This window comes from Notolabrus celidotus, chromosome 16, assembly GCF_009762535.1.
Source record: "Notolabrus celidotus isolate fNotCel1 chromosome 16, fNotCel1.pri, whole genome shotgun sequence".
Taxonomy (NCBI): Eukaryota; Metazoa; Chordata; class Actinopteri; order Labriformes; family Labridae; genus Notolabrus; species Notolabrus celidotus.
The window spans coordinates 390235-412536 of NC_048287.1; the positions used below are offsets into that span (position 1 = coordinate 390235).

At 42.4% G+C, this 22302-nt stretch overlaps 1 protein-coding gene across 1 annotated transcript in view; it reads left to right on the top strand.

The window, feature by feature from the left end:
• The first annotated feature begins 19611 nt into the window (after window positions 1–19611).
• The window catches only part of LOC117827595 (hippocalcin-like protein 4), a 49319-nt gene continuing 46628 nt past the window's right edge, over window positions 19612–22302 (top strand). The window contains exon 1 of the mRNA XM_034704194.1: window positions 19612–19731. The gene's annotated coding sequence lies outside the window, so the exon portion shown is untranslated. The remainder of the gene's footprint in view (window positions 19732–22302) is intronic.

The following is a 22302-nucleotide window of genomic DNA, read 5'->3' on the forward strand; positions in this document are numbered from 1 at the left end:
GATAAAAAAAAACACTCATTAAAAAGTGTTAACATCAGCAACCATTTCTCTCCCTCTGAAAATAAAGAAGAATAAGAGGTGAATGTGTTGTTATTTCTGCCAGTGTAATTAAAGATCAACACTTTTCTTCTTTCTTACCTTTATGATAAGACAGCTAAAGAAAGACAGGAAATGTGGGGAGTAAAGGGACATGCAGGAAATGGTTGCGGACGGGAATTGAACCGGCAACCTCTGCAATCAGGACTACTGATATGTCTGTATGTGCTGTGCTTAGACAGCTAGGCCACTAGCGCCCTGATCAACACATTTCTGATGTGTTTCTACTTCTATGGTGCCAAATCACAACACAAGTCATCCTCATAGAGTTCACATAGAGCAGGTCTAGACTTTGTGTCATATTTACAGAAAACTAATGTAATGAACAATAACCTGTACTCTGTGCAATAACCAAACAATAACTGTACAATACACTGTGCAATATCCCTGCCACTTAAACATCCTTGTATATATCTCCTTCATTCCCAGCGCTTCTGTTCATAACCAAATAACTATTCTGCAATTCTGTATATACTTTACTATTATTTTATTTTATTATAGTTTATTTGATCTTTATTTTATTTTATTTTTATTTCATCTTTATTTTATCAATCCATCCATCCATCTTCTTCCGATTATCCGGGTTGCGGGGGCAGCAGCCTCAGTAGGGAAGCCCAGACACTCCTCTCCCCGGCCACTTCCACCAGATCCTCTGGTACCCCTTTTCCCCCAACGCGAACCGGGTTTTGGTTCCGGGCTGGTGTTTGCGCTGGTTCGGAGCTGGTTCAACTCGCGAACCAACACGGCACCTGTGTGTTTTTCAACTCACTGGAGCCCTGACGGAGGCATTTCATGGTGTCAGATTTACGTGAGCGCTTTTACCAGCAGCGCTAGCGGGAACTTTCCCTCACAACAACAACGATGGCAGACAACGTAGCATGATTGCTGGTGTTGTTCCTGGCTTTCCAAAATCAGATGAGGGCCCGAAGAGGACTGACCCAACTGTATCCTGTGCTACTTGGCGTTCTCTGCGTGGACGGCCACTTCATACGAGAAGAAAGGTAATGGTTTTTAAGTCTGAACGTAGACTGTTGTTAGCCTCTCTGCTAGCCTGCTAGCCCAATTTAGCTTGTTGTTTAGCATAGACTGGTGTCTATTGAACAAATCAGTAATCAGTATTTCAATTTCTGTATTTATAGATAGTCTTCACGATGATGGCGAGGTGGAGGTCAACTGTTGTCTGGGCACATCACGTTCCTTGAGGCAAGTTTGTCAATGTTCCTAGTTTTGATTAAAATGCCATGAATCACACACAGTCCTCTTGTTTCATTTGTTAAAAAAAACCTTCTATACACATGTACAAGCTTTATACTGCATTGATGTTAACTGTGATAATAATGTTGGGCTGCCTAGTAATATTTTAAACCATTGAACAATTCATCTTTCATTCATTATAGTCATTTTCCTCACCTTTATCTTTCCAAATCTATTGTTAATAATCATATTAATAGTGTAATGTTGACATACTCCAACAGAAGGGACAGGTGACATTTTTTCTTTCTCAAAACTGCACAGCCTGGCAAACATATTACCCATTTCTCTTTTGATTAAAAAAGAACACTTCAGACAGATCTCTTTTTTGATTTTTATTGAAAAAGGGAAAAATATATATATACATAAATCATGTTGGTCTTCCCTGGGCTTCTATCACTGCAACCATTTGACTCATTAGCCCAGGGAAGGTGTCAGACTCAGCCTCCACCCTCTCCATCCGTTGCAGCAGCGAAGCATGCATCTCCTCACTCTGCTGCATCTGTCTCTCCTCTTGCTCATCCGCCCTCTCCAATAGACGCAGCAGCTCAGTGGTGCTGTCCCGCTTTTTTTTACCTATGTACAAAAACAGTAAGTAAAAGGGTTAGATAATTACATAGTGTCAATAATAAAAAGTGTCAGGATGTTGCAGAGTATTTATATTCATAATTTATTAACCCATGAAGGGAAACTTGTATGGGGTGATATGAGCACACCAAGATATATGCACAGTAAACCAGCATTACTTATGATCAGTGTAATTCCTACCTTGTCTGGGCCGAGGCGTTGGTGAGTCTATAGCAGAGCTGCTTGATGGTGAGGGTGATCTGCAGCTCAAAGGTGGCTGCAGCGTCACGTCCACCTCAGCATCCTCGATTGCAGACAACTCTGTAAACAACAAAATGAGAACACAATGAACAAAACTCTTCTATTACAATTTATACATTACTGGCCTAGAAGCCATATGTTGAGTAGTGAGTAAGCCAGTAGCAAAATGTAGCATACTAGTGCCAGCTATTGTTATTGTTAGCACAATGCTAGCAAGTTAGCTTATAAGCTGTTGGTGAGCTAACTTTACCCAAACATAACTACAGGGTTTAATGTAACATCGATCATATACAGTGAGTAGCACATATCATTTCTGTAAACAAGACAAACAACAACACAACTTACCATTATCAGTAGAGCTCTGGATGTTGAGTGACTCATCGACCATTGACTCTAGGATCACTATGGAGTTATTTGCCCCGGTGAGTCGGCATGACAGTCTTCTTCCTCAAATGAGGTTCCGGCAGGCTGTACACTGGGGAGTGTAATGCTGGTCCACAGGCTAGGTTTTAATACCTACCTATATTCTGGCATACAGCCCAGTTGATTTTAGAAACCATAAAACCGCCCGAGAAATTAGTGGAGACTGCGCAGGCATGACGGTCTGTCGCCTAGCACCGCATTGTTTGGTTTGTGTTTTTGGCCACGATAGCCCCGCCCCTCGCCCCTGAAGTAAGCGGTTCGCGGTTTTGGTCTAGCAAAGAGTTGGAGCCGCTCTGGAACCAGTTTTCCAGGCTGGGAGCTGGTTCACTGGCAGTCAAAACACAAAAATCGGTTCTCAATCGGGCACTGGCTCCGAACCGGCCCTGAAACTGCCAAGGTGGAAAAGGGGTATGGGATGATACCGAGGCGCTCCCAGGCCAGCTGAGAGATATAATCTCGCCAGCATGTCCTGGGTCTTCCCCGTGGCCTCCGCCCAGACGGACATGCCCAAAACACCTCCCCAGGGAGACGTCCAGGAGGCATCCTGACCAGATGCCCGAACCACCTCATCTGGCTCCTCTCGATGTGGAGGACGCCGCCCCGATCTGTCCGTCAATCTTGCGCTCCCTCTTCCCCTCACTCGTGAACAAGACCCCAAGATACTTAAACTCCTCCGCCTGGTGCAAAGACTCTCCTCCAACCCAGAGAGGGCAAGCCACCCTTTTCCAACTTAGCACCATGGCCTCAGACTTAGAGGTGCTGATCCTCATCCCCGCTGCTTCACACTCAGCTGCAAACCGTCCCAGTGCGAGCTGGAGGTCACTGATCGATGAAGCCAATAGGACCACATCAGCTGTAAAGAGCAGAGATGTAATCCCAAGGCCACCTAACCGGACACCTTCCGCCACTTGGCTGCGCCTAGAAATTTTGTCCATAAAAGTTAGGAATAGAACCAGTGACAAAGGGCAGCCCTGGCGGAGTCCAACCCCCACCTGGAACAAATTTGACTTACTGCTGGCAATGTGAACCAAACTCTGGCTCCGACAATACAGAGACTGAATGGCCCGTAGCAACAGGCCATCCACCCCATATTCCCGGAGCACCCCCCAAAGGATACCTCGGGGGACACAGTTGTAAGCCTTCTCCAAGTCCACAAAGCATATGTGGACTGGTTGGGCAAACTCCCATGCCCCCTCCAGCACCCTCCCGAGGGTGTAGAGCTGGTCCAGTGTTCCATGGCCTGGACGAAAACCGCACTGTTCCTCCTGTAACCAAGGTTCAACCAACAGCGGGACTCTCCTCTCCAGCACCCTAGAGTAGACTTTTCCAGGGAGGCTGAGGAGTGTGATCCCCCTATAGTTGGAACACACCCTCTGGTCCCCCTTCTTGAAACGGGGAACCACCACGCTCGTCTGCCACTCCAGAGGCACAGTCCCCGATGTCCATGTTGCAGAGGCGTGTCAACCAGGACAGCCCTACAACATCCAGAGCCTTGAGGAACTCGGGGCGGATCTCTTCAACCCCCCGGGCCCTACCGCTTCGGAGCTGTTTGACTGCCTCAGTGACCTCGGCCCCAGTGATGAACGAGCCCAGCACCAAATCCCCTGGCTCCGGTTCCTCCTCGGAAAGCATGTTGGTGGAATTGAGGAGATCCTCGAAGTATTCCTTCCACCGCCCGACTATACTCTCAATCGAGGTCAGCAGCTCCCCATTGACACTGTAAACAGTGCGAACAAAGGGCTGTTTCCCCTTCCTAAGCCGTCGGACAGTTTGCCAGAATTTCTTCGAGGCCGACTGAAAGTCTTCCTCCATGGCCTCACCAAACCTCTCCCACGCCCGAGTTTTCGCCTTGGCGACCGCCGGGCCACAGATCGCTTGGTCTGCCGGTACCTGTCAGCTGCCTCCGGAGTCCCACAAGCCAGCCACGACCTGTAGGACTCCTTCTTAAGCTTGGCGGCACCCTTTACCTCTGGTGTCCACCAACAGGTTAGGGGATTACCGCCACGACTAGCACCAGCAGCCTTGCGTCTGGCCCTACCAGGGGCAATTGCCCCCGACAACATAGCTCCTAGGATCATTAAGGCATTCAAACCCCTCCACCACCTTAAGGTGGCGACCCATGGAGGATTATATAATTTTATTTCATTTTATTTATATTTTATTTTTATTTGATCTTTATTTTATTTTATTTTTATTTGATCTTTATTTTATTTTATTTTTATGTGATCTTTATTTTATTTTTGTGTTCTTTATTTCATTTTTATTTGATCTTTGTTTGATCTTTATTTTATTTTATTTGATCTTTATTTTATTTTATTTTAATTTGATCTTTATTTTATTTTATTTTTATTTGATCTTTATTTGATCTTTATTTTATTTTTATTTGATCTCTATTGTATTTGATCTTTTTCGTATTCATATATTTTATTTTATTCCTTCTTCTTTGACTTTCTCACATACTGTGTAAAAGAGCTCTGTAATGCCCGAATTTCCCTCCCCGGGATTAATAAAGTATTTCTGATTCTGATTCTGAATCCACTTTGGGCTATAGCACTTTGCAGCAGTATGAAGAAGCTTAACTCTATTTTGAGCAATAACCTGGAGTACACAGCTAAAGTAACGGCCAGTTGATGTTGTCACCTTTCAGTGGAAAGACAATCAGTGTTTGTGCAATGGAAGAGTCAAGTTTCCCCAACACACCTTTAGTTCTTGGACCACCACTTGATTACTAAAATTACTTTAGATATCACAAAATCCAGCTCAACCCTTTGCATCCAGCACAAAGTATAATGAGAAAAAACACATTTATACGGTGGCCCTGAAGTGTAAATCACAACAGCAAATCAGAAAACACAACGGCATTAACCAAACCGGAAAAGGTAGGTACCCTCGGGCCATAGACATATTACGTAGATGCTGCATTGACTGGCTGAGTCGTACATCAATGTCGCCGCGATGTTGAATGTGGCAATCTGCAAAGTTGCATGCACACAGATACGTAGAAACATGCCTCCTGATTGTTGTTATATGACCACACCGGTGTAAATTTGACTTCTTACCATTAGCAGAGCTTTCCAAATATACGCCACAAATGTTTAGTAGAAGTCTCCACAGCCTGAACAATAACTTTTAAAAACCCCTTCACTGCTTATCAGTGATAAAAACCAGGACACCTGTTAAACGTACTGAGACTCATCCTTCTAAAAGTCCTGTGATTTTATTTCACATACAGCAGCTGTCTCATAAAAAAAAAGGTCAGTATAAATAAGTCATTTTAGATTTTAATCACTTTGATGTGTTTAGTGTTAATTCTAACAGTCCATCCATCCTGTATTTAAAAGAGTAAATCCCTTCACGTGTTCACTCGGTTAAAATGTCTCAAGCACTTCGTCCTCACGTGATATAAAACATAATATACGGACAACTGACCTTAATACGATGCATTAAAAAACGATATTCCTCAGTGTGGGCATTTAAAGGCCACAGAGCAGCGATATGATAAAGACAGTGAAAACAGGAACAAATAGCACAAACAGCACTGTCTGTGCACAACGGCAAGATATGAAATTAAAATGATGAAGTATTTGGAGCTCAACAGTGAGTGATGTGATCAAAATGAGTGAAGTGATCAGAGTGAAACAGTAAGACTTGTATGTTGAGCGTATAAAAGTAGCATAACTGAATAACAGTATACTGCACATTTTTTCACATGAAATGATATTTTATACAATTAAAAAATATCTAAATTTCAGTAATGAAGTATATCTATCATTGCACTGCCAAAAAAGCAGACTCCCTGCCAGTTGCTGCCTTTGATTAATTTGATGAATAGATTTCGTGATTTTTTTCTCTAAATAATTGTCGTTTTTAGTACTTACTATAATTGAGTCAGAGTCAGAGTCAGACAACTTTATTGATCCCAAGAAGGGCAATTCATTCATAGCTTACCATACAACAACCATACAACATTTAACATCTACAACACATCCATCATATATACATGCTACAAGTCACGCACCGGGTCTGTACACGGGACTAGAGGGTCTGTGGAGGATAGCATAAGGTAATGTAATAAATAAATAACAGTAAAATACGACAATGATTAAAAGACATTATAATCTCTTGTCATACCAAAGTTACTTAAAATGACTAGAAAGACTGCCGTCTAAGTTTAAAAGCCTGATAGCAGACGGGATAAAAGACTTTGAATACCGGTTAGTTCTCCTCACGGATGCATAAAAACGGCGAGCTGAAGGCATCAGTACAAACTCAGTATGAAGGACATGTAAGGGCTGGCCGATAATGTTTATCACTTTCTTCAGCACCTGGTTCTCCCAGAGGGAGCACAAGTCTCTCTGTTTAACTCTTCTTAAGATCTTGGAGCAGACTGTTACAATGCTCTGCAGGCTGTTCTTCTCTTTGATAGGTAAGCCCTCGAACCAGCAGATAAAAGAAAAGGTTAAAAGGCTTTCAATAAAAGAACAATAAAAGTTACTTAAAATCCTCTTACTGACATTAAAATAGTTCAATCAATCAATCAATCAATCTTTATTTGTATAGCGCCAAATCACAACAAACGTTATCTCAAGACGCTTTTACAAACATAGGAGGTCTAGACCACACTATGTCAAATTATGAACAGAGACCTAACACCAAGACAGGATAAGACTCAGTCTGACCCCACCTTAATCCACCATGAGCATTGCACATCGCAGTATTTAGCTAGTTACAGTGGTGAGGAAAAACTTCCTTTTAACAGGCAGAAACCTCGAGCAGAACCAGACTCATGTTAGACAGCCATCATGCCTCGACTGAGTTGGGTCTGGAAAGACAGATAGAGGGGAGTAAGAGAGAGAGGTGATAGTGATGAGACGAGTCGTAGAAGCTGTTGCCGCTGGAGTCCAGCACGTCCGTATCAGCTGGAGTCCAGATCGTCCACAGCAGGAGGACGTCAACGGCAGCTCAGAGGAATCTACGAGACAATGGAGCTCAGGGACTCCAGAAAGGTCTATGGTTAGTAACTTTAATGGGACAGGCAGAGTTAAAGTAAGCGATGAAGGGGTTGGGGGGAAGAAGGTGAGCTAGGATCCCAGTGTGTCAGTGTGCCAGTTCCCCCGGCAGTCTAGGCCTATAGCAGCATGACAAAAGCTGGTCCAAGCCTGATCCAGCTTAACTATGAGCTTTATCAAAAAGGAAAGTTTTAAGTCTACTCTTAAAAGTGGAGAGGGTGTCTGCCTCCCGGACCCTGACTGGTAGATGATTCCAAAGGAGAGGGGCCTGATAACTGAAGGTTCTACCTCCCATACTACTTTTAGAGATTTTAGGTACAACTAGCAGGCCTGCATGTTGGGAGCGTAGAGTTCTAGAGGGGTAATAGGGCACTATGAGCTCTTTAAGATACGAGGGTGTCTGATTTTTAAGGGCTTTGTAGGTTAAAAGAAGGATTTTAAATTCTATTCTACATTTTATTGGGAGTCAGTGTAGAGAAGCTAACACTGGAGAAATGTGCTCCCTCTTCCTAGTTTTAGTCAATACTCGAGCTGCAGCGTTTTGAACTAGCTGAAGAATCTTTAGACTTATTGGGGCAGCCTGATAAGAGGGAGTTACAGTAATCTAACCTGGAGGTAACAAATGCATGGACTAGTTTTTCTGCGTCGCTCTGAGATAGGAAGTGTCTAATTTTAGAAATATTGCGCAAGTGAAAATAGGCTGACCTTGAGATTTGCTGAATTTGGGACTTGAAGGATAAATCTTGATCAAATAGGACTCCTAGATTCCTAGCCGAGGTGCTGGATGCCAGACTAATGCCGTCTAAGGTACTTATATTATTAGAAAAAGTCTCTCTGAGGTGTTTGGGGCCAATAACAATCACTTCAGTTTTTCCTGAGTTTAGCAGTAAGACATTTCTGGTCATCCAGGTCTTTATGTCTTTTAGACAAGCTTCTTATTTAGATAACTGATTGGTTTCTTCTGGCTTCACTGATAAATAGAGCTGAGTGTCATCAGCATAACAATTAAAATTAATTGAGTGTTTCCTCATGATGTTACCTAGAGGAAGCATATATAAGGTGAAAAGAATTGGTCCTAGCACTGATCCTTGTGGAACTCCCTGACTAACCCTGGTCTGCACTGAGGACTTTTCATTTACGTGAACAAATTGAGATCGATCTGTTAGGTAGGATTTAAACCGAGCTAAAGCAGTCCCTGTAATGCCAATTTGTTGCTCTAATCTCTGTAACAGGATTTGATGGTCAATCGTATCGAATGCAGCACTAAGATCTAATAAAACAAGTTCAACTTCCTCAGCAGGTAAATCCTTTGCTGGCATCTTTTGACAATAGACACTGTGTTGACATCGAACTTCAGTTTGGAATCAAACACAGTTCCAAGATATTTATACGAATCGACAGTCTGCACATCTTCCCCATGAATGACACTAACTTTGTGTACATTATTGTGTCTAAAATCAATAATCATATCCTTTGTTTTGGATACATTAAGGTCAAGGTAGCTGTCATCACACCATGTTACAAAGTCAAATAAGGCAGGACCATGGTCAGACTCTGAACCATGGAGCAGCGACAACAGTACAGTGTCATCTGAAAACTTTACAAGGAACCTGTTCTCATGTAAGGACCTGCAGCTGTCGGTGTACATGATAAACAGCAATGGTGACAGCACACAACCTTGAGGTGAACCTGTGTTAGATATACATGTTTTCGACATATGTCCATTCACAAGGACCTGTTGGACTCTCCCAGTGAGAACATTTAAAATCAGCATTAGCAGCTGGTCCGGGAGCTTAAAATGGGACGCCAGACGCTCCATTAAGATGTGAGGCTGCATCTTATTAAAAGCAGAAGAGAAGTCTGCGAACAAGAGTCTGGCATGAGCTCCAGGTTTTTCAAGATGCTTCAGTACAACATTTAAGATAAAAAGTTCGGCATCGTCTACACCTTTGTCTGGCTGGTAAGCGAATTGCAAGGGATCGAGCTTCCCATTGATATAAAACATAATGAAATCCTTTAAAATCTTCTCAAAAATTTTCATGACGAGTGATGTGAGTGCCACAGGTCTGTACTCATTAAGTTCTTTGGATTTGTTTGATTTGGGGATAGGTATTAAAGTTGACATCTTCCATGTAATGGGAATCTGTCCAAAATCCGCACACCTTTGAAAGAGGTTGGTGAACACCCCGCTGAGCTGGTCGGCACAGTAGTGCAAAGTACGGCCGCAGATGTCATCAGGACCAGCAGCTTTCCTAGGATTTACCTTCTTAAGTAAGGCAGTGACACGTTCCTGAGATATCACAATTTCCTTAAGGGGGTTGAGGGGCTCAGTACATGAAGAGATATTCCCAAGAAGATCAGACCTTTCAAAGCGAGAGAAGAAGGAATCCTTTATTGTAAAAACAGTTGATCAAAAAGAGCGAAATGCAGTGAAACAAGGATTTAATTTTTTTTACAATACCCACAGTTTCCACATCTACTTGTAAAAGGTTACACTGTGCACCAGACACATTCAATATGGCGGTGACATTGACGTAGGACTCAGCCAGTCAATGCTGCGTCTACATATATATGTCTTTGTCCGAGGATACCTACCTTTTCCGGTTTCTGACTGAATAAACACTAACATTTTCTTACTGCTAAACTCAGGAAAAACTGAAGTGATTGTTATCGGCCCCAAACACCTCAGAGAGACTTTTTCTAATAATATAAGTACCTTAGACGGCATTAGTCTGGCATCCAGCACCTCGGCTAGGAATCTAGGAGTCCTATTTGATCAAGATTTATCCTTCAACTCCCAAATTCAGCAAATCTCAAGGTCAGCCTATTTTCACTTGCGCAATATTTCTAAAATTAGACACTTCCTATCTCAGAGCGACGCAGAAAAACTAGTCCATGCATTTGTTACCTCCAGGTTAGATTACTGTAACTCCCTCTTATCAGGCTGCCCCAATAAGTCTCTAAAGATTCTTCAGCTAGTTCAAAACGCCGCAGCTCGAGTATTGACTAAAACTAGGAAGAGGGAGCACATCTCTCCAGTGTTAGCTTCTCTACACTGGCTCCCAATAAAATGTAGAATAGAATTTAAAATCCTTCTTTTAACCTACAAAGCCCTTAAAAATCAGGCACCCTCGTATCTTAAAGAGCTCATCGTGCCCTATTACCCCTCTAGAACTCTACGCTCCCAACATGCAGGCCTGCTAGTTGTACCTAAAATCTCTAAAAGTAGTATGGGAGGTAGAACCTTCAGTTATCAGGCCCCTCTCCTTTGGAATCATCTACCAGTCAGGGTCCGGGAGGCAGACACCCTCTCCACTTTTAAGAGTAGACTTAAAACTTTCCTTTTTGATAAAGCTTATAGTAAGAGCTGGATCAGGCTTGGACCAGCTTTTGTCATGCTGCTATAGGCCTAGACTGCCGGGGGAACTGGCACACTGACACACTGGGATCCTAGCTCACCTTCTTCCCCCCAACCCCCTCATCACTTACTTTAACTCTGCCTGTCCCATTAAAGTTACTAACCATAGACCTTTCTGGAGTCCCTGAGCTCCATTGTCTCGTAGATTCCTCTGAGCTGCCGTAGACGTCCTCCTGCTGTGGACGATCTGGACTCCAGCTGATACGGACGTGCTGGACTCCAGCGGCAACAGCTTCTACGACTCGTCTCATCACTATCACCTCTCTCTCTTACTCCCCTCTATCTGTCTTTCCAGACCCAACTCAGTCGAGGCATGATGGCTGTCTAACATGAGTCTGGTTCTGCTCGAGGTTTCTGCCTGTTAAAAGGAAGTTTTTCCTCACCACTGTAACTAGCTAAATACTGCGATGTGCAATGCTCATGATGGATTAAGGTGGGGTCAGACTGAGTCTTACCCTGTCTTGGTGTTGGGTCTCTGTTCATAATTTGACATAGAGTGGTCTAGACCTCCTATGTTTGTAAAAGAGTCTTGAGATAACGTTTGTTGTGATTTGGCGCTATACAAATAAAGATTGATTGATTGATTGATTGATTGATTGATTGATTGATGATGATAAAATCAAAAGTACTACACAATTATGAAAACCTTACACTCAAGGAGCAAAACATTGTCCCAGATCTGCACCACTATAAGCACAATGTCAGCCTCACACATTTTAAAACAATACACACAGAGTGGGTCTCATTCATGAAACGTGAGCAGCACTAATTTGTGTGTAAACGGTGTGCAGAGGAAATTTCCGTGGATTTCTGCATTCATCAATCTTTTAGTAGAGCTGATCTGTGAGTAACTACTCACAACATCTACACCTGCTCCCGACTGTGTGTAGAGCTCTCTGTTATGTGCACAATACGCAGATGCCTTTTAGACACGTAATTTAAACATGACAAAATATTAAAAATATATATAACATATTTTTACAACAAATAAGTTGGCTATTAAAGCTTGAGATCTAGATTAGGTTTATTTAGAATGTGAACTACTTATTAAAAACCACAGACTAAATGTGCTGTCTACATTTTTAATGATACCAATAAGATAAATATATTATTATAATAATAAAAACCCCAAAAAGTTTGTGGAGCATTGTCACGGCCATGCAACATATTGCTCACCAGGTGGTGTCAATTATAATGAAATATACCACAGTATAAAAGGACTTCGGACTCAGACAATGGTAACAATGGCTGAACTTGCACTCCTGCATGATTTGGCACAAGGTGCTATCTGGAGAGAGAGGAAGTTCAGGGACCGGGCAGATTTGTTGGCTGAGAGTGATGAATGGTTGATTAGTCGTCTCTGACTACCAAGACCAATTGTGTGTGTGTGTGTTACAGTCCAGGAGGCAGAGGGGGGAGGTAGTGAGTGGAGTTCAGCATCCTGACAGCCTGGTGGAAAAAGCTGTTCAACAGTCTGGAGGAGCGGGCCCGGAGGCTCTGGTACCTTTTCCCTGAAGGCAGGAGACTGAAGAGGGAGTGGTAGGGGTGGGAGGTGTCACCAGCGATGCTGATGGCTCTGCTGGTGAGGCGGGTGTGGAAAATGTCTGTGAGGGGGGGCAGAGGAGCACCGATGATCCTGCTGGCTGTGTTCACTATGCGCTGCAGAGTCTTTTGGCAGGAGGCAGTGCAGCCACCAAACCACACAGCGACGCAGCCAGTGAGGACACTCTCGATAGTACCTCTGTAAAAGGAGAACATGATGGGGGGTGGGACTTGTGCTTTCTTCAGTTTGGAAGTAGAGCCGTTTCTAAGCCTTCTTGGCCAGCGATGCAGTGTTGTTAGTCCAGGAGAGGTCACCGGGAGCGCGCTGTTTATTTACAATGGGTTAGATGAGTGGAGTTTTAGTAGCGTGAGCTTTTATGTGCAAATCTATTTGGCAAACACAGTTAGTTAATGCTCCTGCATGGAAACAAATAGAACATATAGTACCACACATCAGGTGTGCCACTGGCTGGCATCCCCTACATTCGGTCGTACCATTCTCTAAAGAATGGCTCTAATAATCCATTTATCAAACACACATGGAGAATCTGGCTTGCCATTCAGACACACCTTAACAGTGTTATTGCATTACACAGTAATACTCCATTCCATACTAACCCTGCTTTACCAAGTGTACTCAGAGATGGCATAACTAAGATATGGCCCAACAGAGGAATTCAAACATTTGGAAATCTCTATGAGAAAAATGTTCTTATGTCTTTTGAACAGTTGTGTAAAATTTTCTGCCTCCCAAAAAATCTTTTCTTGAAATGCCTACAGTTAAAGCTAGGGTCTCGGAAAACCAGCATGAATTTGAATGTAGCTTTTCCTCATGACTCCGTCTAACCCCTCCCCTCCTCCCTCGGAGCTCCTCCAAAACGACGCCCCCCCGCTCACATGCACGAGCGCCGCTGATTCTCGACCATATGATCGTGACTGATTCAAAACCGGTCCTCACCAAAACATTATCATAGTGAAAGTTAAAAACACAAACAAACATGGCTGCTGTTAGTACTCACAACTATCATGCTAGCATTATCCAGTTGTACTGGTGACACGATATCAGGAGAAAAGTTATAACACATATATAACACTGTTACAGCTCTAATGTTTGTTAAACGTGTTCAGTGTAGATGTTCTTAATTCCTACAGTGTTGACGGTCAGTGAAGGCATCAGGAGAGGTGTAGAGTGTGCGAGCTGGAGAGAGGAGAGACAAGAGGAGAAGTTCTTCATTCATTCAAACATTGATTGTTGTTTTGTTGGTTGGCGTGATCACGGCCGACAGTGACCGGTTATTAAAACTCAACATGTTCACGAATCCGCTCGTCATCACTACAGCGTCCAGACGGACGCTACAATACATATATATTTTCTGTAGGACTTACTGAACGTCATTAATTATTCTGCTTGTTGGTGAGAGCTTTTTAGACTCTGATCCGGACTACAGTCCTGAGCAAAGCACCTCATCAGGTCAGAGGGGACAGGCCCGAGGACGAGCGAGAGGGGCAGTAAATGGAGTCAGGGGAAGTAGAGGCAGGAGACGGGGACTCGGAGGAGTGCACGCCAGGGAAATGTACGCGCAGGAGGAGGGCAGAACGGCTGGATGGGATATGATTGGTTTAAAATTTGAGGTGTCAAAAAACGGTGATTGGTTGGTGTTTTCCCAGGTTTACTCCGGCTGTAGATAGCAGCTTTTTTTCACTCTTTTTTAAGAACACATCATGTATTGATTAACATCAGGACATAAAGATCATTTTAACCAGTATAACAAAAAGTGGATCTAAATCTGATTACCAACCCCAGCTTTAAGACACTTCTTATTTGGTATTCAGAGTGGGAACTCTAATCCCCAAACTCCCCTTCCAGTCAATGAAATTCTAAAAAATATCAAATGCACTAAGGTGATACTATCCTTAACATGTAATAAAATGTTGTCACTGACAGAGACCAAAGCCTTACAGATAAAGTCAAAATGGGAGCAGGACCTCAGCTGTACTTTTGACGACAGCAACTGGGAAATGATATGTGAGAGGGCACAATCCTTTTCATATAATAGTCGCCATAGACTTTTGCAATTTAACATTATACACAGAACCTACTTTACAGATCAATCTCAGAGCTTTGTCCTAGGTGTCGGACAGAGACAGGAAACCTTGTGCATATGTTTTGTAATTGTAATAGATTAAAACACTACTGGGGTTCAATATTAGAGACACTGTGAAATTGCAGGGTTTGAGATCCCAAGTTCACCTAAACTTGTTCTACTAGGTGACACGTCTGACATCCCTGTATCAAGGTGTAACAAGGTGAGGTTTATCAAGTTGGCCATGATTGCCGGGAACAAATGCATTGCTCAAATCTGGAAAAGCTCAGATCACCCTACTCTCTCCATGTGGCTTAAAGAACTCTCCTCCTACACGGCTTCAGAGAAAATGATGTTGAATCTGAAAAGAAAACCACACCACCTTTTCAATAAATGTTGGTCTGATTTCAGGAACCACATGAGTAACACTTGACAGTCGTTAGTGAAGTGATAGCAAACATTTTGGTACAGGCACTATCACATGTTGACATACACTGCTGGACGTGTTTGGAGTGGATTGTACTCCTTTTTTTTTTTTCTTAAATGAACCTCTACTTTGCATTATGGCCCTTGTCTTGGGGTTGGAGGGACTGGTCATCAGGGTTTTTGTTTGTCCATTTGTTTGTTTGTTTGTCTGTTTGTACTTTCTTAATGTATTTTCATTTCTGTTTCTCTTTCATCTCATGGTTATTATCTCATTTTTGTATGTTCAAATTACTTCTGAACTTATTTGTTTTTTGTTCTTCGCTATCTATTTAGTTATTTATTTGTCCTTTTCAGTTGTTACATGTACACTAGTTAAGTGTGTTTATCTGTTTGTTACTCTGTCATAATTGTAAAAAATCAATAAATATATTGTAAAAAATATATATATACAGTGGGGCAAAAAAGTATTTAGTCAGCCACTGATTTTGAAAGTTCTCCCACTTAGAAAGATGAGAGAGGTCTGTAATTTTCATCAGAGGTACACTTCAACAATGAGAGACAAAACAAGAAAAAAAATCCAGGAAATCACATTGTAGGATTTTTAAAGAATTTATTTGTAAATGATGGTGGAAAATAAGTATTTGGTCAATAACAAAAGTTCAACTCAATACTTTGTAACATAACCTTTGTTGGCAATGACAGAGGTCAAACATTTCCCGTAAGTCTTCACACACTGTCGCTGGTATTTTGGTCCATTCCTCCATGCAGATCTCCTCTAGAGCAGTGATGTTTTGGGGCTGTTGCAGGGCAACACAGACTTTCAACTCCCTCCACAAATTTTCTATGGGGTTGAGGTCTGGAGACTGGCTAGGCCACTCCAGGACCTTGAAATGCTTTTTAGGAGCCACTCCTTCGTTGCCCGAGCGGTGTGTTTGGGATCATTGTCATGCTGGAAGACCCAGCCACGTTCCATCTTCAATGCTCTCACTGATGGAAGGAGGTTTTGGCTTAAAACCACACGATTCATTCTTCCCTTAACATGGATCAGTCGTCCTGTCCCCTTTGCAGAAAAACAGCCCCAAAGCATGAGGTTTCCACCCCCATGCTTCACAGTAGGTATGGTGTTCTTGGGATGCAACTCAGCATTCTTCTTCCTCCAAACACGACGAGTTGAGTTTTCACCAAAAAGTTCTATTTTGGTTTCATCTGACCACATGATATTCTCCCAATCCTCTTCTGGATCATCCACATGCTCTCTGGCAAACTTCAGACGGGCCTGGACATGTACTGGGTAAAGCAGGGGGACACGCCTGGCGCTGCAGGATTTGAGTCCCTCTCGGCGTAGTGTGTTACTGATGGTAGCCTTTGTTACTTTGGTCCCAGCTCTCTGCAGGTCATTCATCAGGTCCCTCCGTGTAGTTCTGGGATTTTTGCTCACCGTTCTCATGATCATTTTGACCCCATGGGATGAGATCTTGCGTGGGGCCCCAGATCGATGAGATTATCAATGGTCTTGTAGGTCTTCCATTTTCTTACAATTGCTCCCACAGTTGATTTATTCACACCAACCTGCTTGTCTATTGTAGATTCACTCTTCCCAGCCTGGTGCAGGTCCACAATTTTCTTCCTGGTGTCGTTGGACAGCTCTTTGGTCTTGGCCATGGTTGAGTTTGGAGTCTGACTGTTTGAGGCTGTGGACAGGTGTCTTTATACAGATAACCAGTTCAAACAGGTTCCATTAATACAGGTAACGAGTGGAGGACAGAAGAGCTTCTTAAAGAAGAAGTTACAGGTCTGTGAGAGACAGAAATCTTGCTTGTTTGTGGGTGAACAAATACTTATTTTCCACCATCATTTACAAATAAATTATTTAAAAATCCTACAATGTGATTTCCTGGATTTTTCTTCTCATTTTGTCTCTCATAGTTGAAGTGTACCTCTGATGAAAATTACAGACCTCTCTCATCTTTCTAAGTAAGAGAACTTGCAAAATCAGTGGCTGACTAAATACTTTTTTGCCCCACTGTATGTGCCAATCTACACACAGATGTACTCACATTTCATGAATGAGACCCAGTAATTTGCAAAGCACTAAACACACTTCTATACATTAGACACAGAAGTATATCATGATGTCACTTCCTGTCAAATGATCACATCCATGAGCCAATTGGTTAAACACAGTCATCAGATGTGTAAACACACATCTGCTTAATTGCAGACACACCAATCAGGTTTAAGCACTATAACAATGCAGCAGGTGAGTTCACCTGTCTTCAACTGGATCCAGTATTTCATGTTTGTCTGTTATTTGCTGAGCTTACAGTTATACACACACTACTGTGGTAGCATGAACACTAGGACCTGTTTTGTTGTGATTCTCCATGTTGACATGTTGACATGTTGACATGTTTGGGTATAAAGAGAGAAACAAATGATATTTTCATCAGTCTGCGGCGTTGGTCTTGTGTAGTGTTTGGTGAATTTATTATATATTTGCACTTTCTCTGTGTACTTCACTTACAGGACTCTGATCACTGAGAAGTAGAATATAAAGTGTTTTAGGTTAGCAGTAGCAGTGTGACTGCTTCAAACAGAATGAAGTCATATGAAACGTGTGTGTTTCATGTGGTAACAAAATATGGTTTTGATAAATTCGTGTTTTTTACAATTTTTTTTACAGTTTTTACAATAATTTTTACACAAGTGTTTCATTCTGCAACGGATCTTAGGTGTTCTGCTACTTGTGTGTGTGTGGTTGTGTGATTTGTGTGTAGGGTTTTGACAAAATGGGCCCTGTTTTCAAAATCGTGTTTAAGCAATCGAAAAAACTGTAATGTCGTAGTGTTTTCCTGATTTGTTGTTGTGTTTTCCTGATTTGTTGTTGTGTTTCTGATTTGTTGTTGTGTTTTCCTGATTTGTTGTGTTTCTGATTTGTTGTTGTGTTTTCTGATTTGTTGTTGTGTTTTCTGATTTGTTGTCGTGTTTTCTGATTTGTTGTTGTGTTTTCTGATTTGTTGTTGTGTTTCTGATTTGTTGTTGTGTTTTCTGATTTGTTGTGTTTTCTGATTTGTTGTAGTGTTTTCTGATTTGTTGTTGTGTTTCTGATTTGTTGTTGTGTTTTCCTGATTTGTTGTTGTGTTTTCTGATTTGTTGTTGTGTTTTCTGATTTGTTGTTGTGTTTTCTGATTTGTTGTTGTGTTTTCTGATTTGTTGTTGTGTTTTCCTGATTTGTTGTTGTGTTTCTGATTTGTTGTTGTGTTTTCTGATTTGTTGTTGTGTTTTCCTGATTTGTTGTTGTGTTTTCCTGATTTGTTGTTGTGTTTCTGATTTGTTGTTGTGTTTTCTGATTTGTTGTTGTGTTTTCTGATTTGTTGCTGTGTTTCTTATTTTCTTGTGTTTTCTGATTTGTTGTTGTGTTTTCTGATTTGTTGCTGTGTTTTCTGATTTGTTGTCATGTTTTCTGATTTGTTGTTGTGTTTCTGATTTGTTGTTGTGTTTTCCTGATTTGTTGTTGTGTTTCTGATTTGTTGTTGTGTTTTCTGATTTGTTGCTGTGTTTCTGATTTGTCGTGTTTTCTGATTTGTTGTGTTTTCTGATTTGTTGTTTTGTTTTCTGATTTGTTGTGTTTTCTGATTTGTTGTGTTTTCTGATTTGTTGTGTTTTCTGATTTGTTGTTTTGTTTTCTCATTTATCGTTGTGTTTTCTGATTTGTTGTTTTGTTTTCTGATTTGTCGTTGTGTTTTCTGATTTGTTGTTGTGTTTTCTCATTTATCGTTGTGTTTTCTCATTTGTCGTGTTTTCTGATTTGTTGTTGTGTTTTCTGATTTGTTGTTGTGTTTTCTGATTTGTCGTTGTTTTTTCTGATTTGTTGTGTTTTCTGATTTGTCGTTGTGTTTTCTGTTTTACCGTTGTGATTTGCATGTCAGGTCCACCGTACATTAATACATTAGGACGTGTTTTTACAAGGTCTGTAGTTTTATGTTGCTTTATTTGACAAGTTGCTGTGGGCATGTGGATCACTTTTGCTAAGAGACAGCAAACAAGTTAAGCAATATGTTGGCTGTAAGTACAGAAGACTGAAATGATTGTGTTTAAAGAACAGTTTGTTATTTCAGTTAATGACGTCAATAACCCTTAATCAACATTGTCTGATAGCACTAGTAGGCTGTAAATCAGGTGAATTTGAGGGAAAGGTTTATGGGAATGAGATTGATTACGTTACTGAGTAATCACCCTGAGCTTTCCTGTTGGTTCAGCTTTACAGCATTTCATTATTGCCATCATCTCCCTCCCTGTGCGCGCTGACGGCTGCGCTACAGAGAGGACGCGCGGGCACAGGAGCGCGCACGGGCACAGCTCGTTATTGACAGGTCACTTCGTCGAATCAGAAGACCAGGATCCACCTTGGAACAGCATCCCAGCGAATCGTTGCGCGAAGGAGGCGGCCTGTATGCAAATGTGTTGGCAAGGGAGACGCAGCGGTTCATTCATCTTCTTCCAGAGAGAGGTGAGTTAACACGAAGGTTATTTTACATGAGGGAGGAACTGTTTCTGACCCAAGCACTGCCGTGACAATATCTGCAAAGCAAAGAAGACACGTCTGCTTAAAGCTGTAAGGAGCTGGGCTAATTCTTCTTCCAAACATTACAGGGTAAGTAGAGGACATGTTGTATTTCTACATGCTCTCTTTGTACCATCATGTTAATGTGGAGCTACGGAGCGCGTCTGAACGTGTCAAGTATTCATCTGCGCACCTTTCATTCATCACTAAAGGAAACAATAAGTGAAGAGAGAGAGGGAGGGATGGACATTATTTCACTAGTCTATCAAAGTTGTCTGAAGCAGGAGGGTGAACTGTGCCCATCATCCTTTAACGCTGCTGCATCACATCTTTCTAATTCAGCCATCCAAAGATTCATTTCTGATCCATCTTGTTAAGCAGGGTGTTCACTGACTTGTTCAAGGACATTGTGGGCTGTCAGTCAGGTAGTTAACATGTAATCATGGTTTCCCATTTTAAAGGAGGGAGCACTTTGTTGAGCATGTCTTACGTGGAGGCAGGGGATGTAACATTCTTTCTGTGTTATTATTCTTTAGCTGTATTTCTTTCCTAAAGAAGGATCTTAACATATCAGGGCGATGAAGAAACTGTTGCCTTCAGCACTGATGTGAAAATGCAGCCGGGGAAGTCAGTCCTAGAATGTCCTTCATGCTTTGGGTGCAATCAATGGATGAACAAAATAAGGATACCTGTATTGCAGCACTGAAACTGAACTCTGGCTCTCTGTTCTGCAAAGTGGAGCTTGATTCTGATTGTTCAGCAGTCTGCTCAGATGGAGGCAATCACTGCCTCCTGACTGGCTGATATCTGGATAACTGTGTTTAGTGGACATTTTAGACTTTACAGGGATGTTTGCCATGAGAAGCCCTGCTGTGTGCAAATGAAGTTGTTTTCTGAGGACCCGTGTTAGTCGAGGGGAGAAGGAAACAAAAAGGGTAATGCAGCAGGCTAAATAAGTTGAGATATATCTGCATAATCTAGTCCTCTGAATGCCAGCAGGTCCTGCACAATCAATAGGAGCAGTTTCCAATGTGTGCTGTGTATGAGCTCGTTCCCATTACTGCTGGCCTTCATGGCACTCTGGGGTCACATCAGATGGGTTATTGCATCATAGTCACTGACCGTGTGTGTGTCTGCATACTTGTATTATTTGTTAAATCTTTACATAATGTAGTTTTCATTGATTATTGTTTGTATATGCTTGAAAGCAGCAGAGCAATGTAGCATGTTAATGGAGAGACACAAACACATGTGCACACACAGAGTGGACTGACTGAGTGCTGGTGATGGTGACAGGCTGGTTCAGTAACCTCAGCTGATATCCTTTAAAGCATCTAGGAACCCAAATCAACAAAATGTTCTACCTCTGATATTCAAGACCATATGTAAATACAAAAAAATATGTCAAAATAATAGAACTCAACTTCAATCCATTTTTCAAATATGTTCAATTACGTTATTTTAACACGTTTTCACACTGGGTTTTAATGGGGCTGGTTTAACCTGATATTTATTACGTAATAAATATCTAACCAATCAGAAATGAAACACTGAGTCACGTGCACACATGTTCAACAAAACTACTCCGCTCCTGCTCAGACCGTCTCCTGACGTCTCAGCCAGCTCCCCTCAGTGTTGTCTAAAGGCTGATTTATACCTCTGCGTCGAATCGAAGGCGTAGCCTACGCTGGAGGTCCACGTAGCTCCTGTACCTACGCAGAGGCCTACGCATGTAGCTGACGTGCACCTCCCCCAAAATGTAACTACACGTAGAATCGACACCGACAGCAAGCCCTGTGATTGGCTGGCTCGGCTGCATTGTATTTCCAGCATTTCCAGCACTTCCGGGATCCCCGCTCATCAGCCGTGTATTTCATCTCCTCCTCTCTATTCTTCATGTAATCATGTCTGTATGATAAACAGCAACATGTATCAGCTGTAGATTAACATAACACACTCTGAATCTCTGTGGAAAAGGAAACAGAAATCGTAGCGGGGCAGGAAGGAGGCGACTGGCTATCAGAGAGACCACACTGACCTCAAGCGCTTCGGCGGAGAATTGCTGCGCGACACATCAACACAAGTATGTGGCGATGTGTCCACGTCAGCCCCTGCTGCGTAGGGGAGACGCAGAAGTATAAATCAGCCATTAGCTGTTAGCTTGTTTGCTAATCACGTACTGTCTGTAATCTGTCTGTATAGCTGTCTCTCTGCTCTTTGCACCGCTGCGCTCGTGTGTCCCTGTCTGCACATCCACCGTTGAAGATGACAGCTTCTTGTCATTCTTCTATTTCATTGACTGTGGTGGATTTGGAGAAACTTTGGGACGCGGTTGAGTTGAGCGGTGGGCGAGTGGCTAAAGCAGTCTCGCATATGCTCATTTCACCAGGACCGGATCACTAACTTTCTCCAGGACCGGTTCACTAACTTTCCCCAGAACCGGTTCACTAACTTTCCCCAGGACCGGTTCACTAACTTTCCCCAGGACTGGTTCACTAACTTTCCCCAGGACCGGTTCACTAGCTTTCCCCAGGACTGGTTCACTAACTTTCCCCAGGACCGGTTCACCAACTTTCCCCAGGACCGGTTCACTAACTTTCCCCAGGACCGGTTCACTAACTTTCCCCATGACTGGTTCACTAACTATCCCCAGGACCGGTT